Below are 4,694 nucleotides of genomic sequence, written 5' to 3'. Positions count from 1 at the left end.
TACTTTAAACTGCCTTACTACTTAGTATAATTCTTTTATTATGCCACAAATTAAGCTAGAGTGTAGTTTAATAAATTATAGAAATGTGGATAAAATTGTTGAATTACCTAGAAATTAAAGAAAAATTGTTGGAAAAGCCTATTAATTGTAATTTGATCTATGTACAACATTGATTAGTCATTTATTATAACAAATTGTATAAGTATTAGTCATTTTTTATTGTCATTTATTGTAACAAATTGTATAAGTATTAGTCATTTTTTTAGTCATTTATTTTTACAAAATGTATAAGTTTTAGCCATTCTTCTTTGTAGTCAATTATTGTTACAAAATGTATAAATATTAGTCATTAATTCTGTAGTCAATTATTGTTACAAAATGTATAAGTTTTATTTAGTCATTCTTTTTTTGTTGTCATTTACTAGGAATTCACAGTAAATATTGTTGTACTTATTTATTGTAACAAATTATATAAGTGTTTTATTTTTTTAGTCATTTATTGTTTGAAAATTATATAAGTTCTAGTCATTCTTAGAATAATTCTTTTTATTTTATATTAGTTACAATGGCACGATCAGAGGATGAGCAGGCCCGATTGGATGAGGAATACCTAATGGACTTGATTGCTCAAGGTCGCACGATTGATCCGCCAAATGAAGAGGTCCATCACAGCTAGACTGACATCTACCTCAACATATCTGGTGATGGAAATGAGGAGCAACCAATTGCCAAGGGAGGCAATGATTGACAACAAGGTGAGGTATAACAATTATAATACGTAAATATGATTTGAATTCTCTACTTATCAAGATTATTGGGATTTAATAGTTCTTTCATTTTTCAGCCCTTTGGATCGAGCAGGCCTAAACGGAAACGAGGCCCGAAGAAGAAGTTAGAGGGCCGCATCATCATCACAGAAATTAATGAAGAGGGTGAACCAACTACTCTAGACAATGCTAAGATCAAATTGGATTTCTTGTTAGGGATAACATCCCAATAAGCTTTCAAAATTGGAAAAGCCCTGAAATTGATGAGAGTGTGGTCCCCACAAGCACGGTCCCTGAGCAAGAGACGGAAATGATATGGGAGCAGATAAAAGAAAACTTCATGTTCAAAGGTGTAGATGAACAAAAAGTGAAAGATTGGGGCTTTCAGAAGGGTGTAATTGCTTTTTAGATGTACAAGAAGAACCTGATTAAAGACTACATAAAGAAGGCCCTTACACCAGATTTCATGAAGCACCCGAAGTTAAGAGGTGACTGGGATTCATTTGTGCAGTTTGAGCAGTCGCAAAAGAGCACTAAGGCAAGTAAAACCAACACCGACAATGCTCGTCAGAAGAAATACTTTCATCATTTTGGGCCAGGAGGTTACAAGAAGAGGATCATCAAATGGCAGAGGATGTAAGACGACATAATTGCTAAGGGAATAGTACCGGCGACTCTCGAATGGTCGGAGCAAGCAAATCATTGATATTATGCTCATGGTGGCACGCTCAATCCTGAAGATGGATCATTTGTGTTCGGCCAAGAATTAAGAGAAGCGGCTATGAGGCTTGTTGAGTTAATAAAGGCTACAACTGAAGGATCTTTCGTGCTTGATTGAGAGAAGGATGAGCTGACTATGGCACAAGGTAATCTAGAACACCTTGGATGTTGCCGAGGCAAAGGAGTAATTCCATGGAAGTTTGCCTTTCGTGAGCACATTGATTCCTACAGAAGTCGCCAAAGAAGTAAGGCCGAACACGCATGACAGCTGCGAGAGTTGCAAGAACACGTAGCATTGACAGAGGCAAGAACGGAGGAAGCAATCAACCCGCGTGTGGATATAGATCTTAGCAAACAAGCCAGTGAACAAGCATCTGCATCATTAGGGGTTAATGTTGACATAAGCCCCTCTTAGCGTCACTTCCACGGAAGCCCCAGCTGGATTCTATGGTCCAAGTGCTACATAAGGATTTCGCACTGAATCCCTTGACCTTGGAATCATCTCCTCAAGGCTCAAGGGCAAGATCACCTACGCCATCTACTAGGGCACCCTCTCCACTAGCTAATAGCGATCCTAGCATGAGTCCACCAGCTGACAGGGATCCTAGCATGAGTCCACGCTCTCCATCAGCTGATAGGGATCCTAGCATAAGTCCACCTCCCCCTATTATGAGCAAGGCTACACGGCGAAAGACGCCTTCAGTTCCGCCTACTACGCCTACAAAGAAGAAGAAGAAGAAGAAGCGGAAGGGAAGCAACCAGAGCCTAAGAAACCTAATAATATGACTGATGCAGAACTTGATGTAGTAGTGGATGCTTAGGTTAAATCTCACATCGCACCAAAGCCTCCTATTAAGAAAGATCCACCACTTGATAAGGTTAAATTTCGGGCTTTCATTAGAGGTATGGAGTTGGAGAAAAAGAAAAAGCCAGAGAAACCACTGCTATCTGACTACGACCGTACAATTACAAAGGCTTTTTAGAAGAAGAAAAAAAGTGGGTCAAGTATTCCACAGCTCGGAACTCAATCCAACCAATCGATTGCCCTGCTCCAGGTGCTTTCGGAGTTGGATAAGAACCTGCTTCTATTCGCCAAATATACAAATCTCACCGCAGCTCAACATCGAGGGGAGGATCACATCCCAAAGCACCTTGGGGCTGGTAAATAGAAATTTGAGTTAGGGAAAGAGCTTTTGTAGCCGCAGTTGGTGGACCATCTTCCAATGAAGATGTACAAATTGCACCAATGGTACATGGAGGCTTCAGCCACCGGTTTACTCATGCTAAAAGTTCAGATTGGAGATCAGTATTATTTCCTTGGTGATGCCATTATAAATGTGCCGCTCGAGGAACTTTATTTCCTTTACAATCAAGACGCACTTGACAAATCACTCATCAGTTCCTAGGTTCTGTAAGTGTTTACTTTGCTCTAACTTCAAAATCCCCGCTTTAGTCATTGTGCGATGTCTTATCTTCTATTCTATTTTGTATCATGCAGGATGGAGATTCAAGCTTGTCGGAGGATAGGATTGTATAACGTCGGTTTCATGGACCCAGATGTTATAAACGAGGCAAATGTAATTGATAAACAAAATCGGACCTTGAAGAATATATATAATTTCTTGGACAAGCAACATTACAAGAAGTACATACTTCTGTCGTACAACTTCAAGTGAGCGTGTTTCCCATCTCTTTTATTTTTCGAACTAGTAGTTAAAAATAAGACTAAATAGCTTTTCACTATACATATATGTACAACTTCCACTGGATGCTTCTTGTTATCGTGGTTGATTGAGGCATGGTCCATCTCTTAGACTCTCTAAGGAGACCACGAAATCAATACACCGACCTCATAGAAATGCTTAACGGAGCATGGGCTCGTTTCCGTCAACACCACTCAGGTGAATTCAAGGAGCAACTTCATATCCACTTTGAATTCCTAGTATGTATTGAATTTGCACATCTCATGTCACTTCCTTGAACACAACAAATATTTTATAACTTCTTTTGCCATGTGTATAGTGTTTGAGACATAACCCAGGAAATAATTTATGCAGATACTACGTATGTGAGTTCATCCATGGCTTTGTAGGTCCCAAGCGTATAACTGACCATGAATTCAGACTACGTATACAAATTTCTTAACAATAAATTAGTTCTAATTGTGTAGATCTATTGATGTAATATAATAACCTTTGCTAAATATATAGATTGTACACATGAAGGAAGAACTCCTTGAGACGGAAAAAATCAGGGCAATTCAAGAACAACTTAGTGGATTTGTTCTGGACGAGGTAGTAAATCCAGATGGAGAATTTGATAATGATGGATCAAATCTGCATCACCATCAAGACTCGGGTTCAGAATAGTTGATCCAAAATGTTGAACTTGGAGAGTTGATGCAATGTAATATTTTTCATATATGTGTATGCACAATATGTCTATGTATAATATTATCTCAAATGTAATATTATAGATCAAATACAACTTTATATATATTGCATATTAGAACTAGTATATGTAAAAGAAACAAATAGAAAATACTAATATATAATAAAGAAACAGAAAAGAAACAAAATAGAAAAAAGAATTCAGTACTGATTGATCTTCCCGACCGGTACTAAAGGGGCCTTTTGAACCAGTACTAAAGGACCCCCGTTTGGTACCGACTTAGCAATACTGGTTGGACCCGGTACTGAAGGCACTTTCCCCAGCAGTGACTATTCTTTTCCGTTGTGATGAAGTGGTAGATCCAACTCCTTGAATGGGAGAACTTGTTGCAACTCCTATTCTTTTGTAAATCTTCGCAATGTCTTATAAGCAGTGGCAAAAATAAAACACAATAAGATAAACAATCTATCATCTAATGTTCAAATTGCCAATATTCTGACAATATTGTTCAAATGTTTCTCCCTATGTAGTTGTAAAAGTATCAGGGGGCCAACCTCTGAAACAAACCTAGCCCCGAGTCAATAAGAACCACCCAATTTTCACCCCAATTTAAGAAGAGCCCGAGTTGGAAATACTTGAGAAGAGCACATGCATAGTGTTAGAAGTTATAGAGATGGCATGGACAGATTTTGGACAGCAAGTATATCACTTGGTTTTGGCTCAGATTTGGTCATCAAAACAGTAACGAAATCATAGTATATTTGCTCCAAAAGATAACCCATATGTGGAAAAACATGTTTGTAATGTATGGATGCA

This window comes from Setaria italica, chromosome VIII, assembly GCF_000263155.2.
Source record: "Setaria italica strain Yugu1 chromosome VIII, Setaria_italica_v2.0, whole genome shotgun sequence".
NCBI lineage: Eukaryota > Viridiplantae > Streptophyta > Magnoliopsida > Poales > Poaceae > Setaria > Setaria italica.
The sequence above is the reverse complement of the archived record's forward strand: the minus strand, read 5'-3'. Positions refer to the sequence as shown.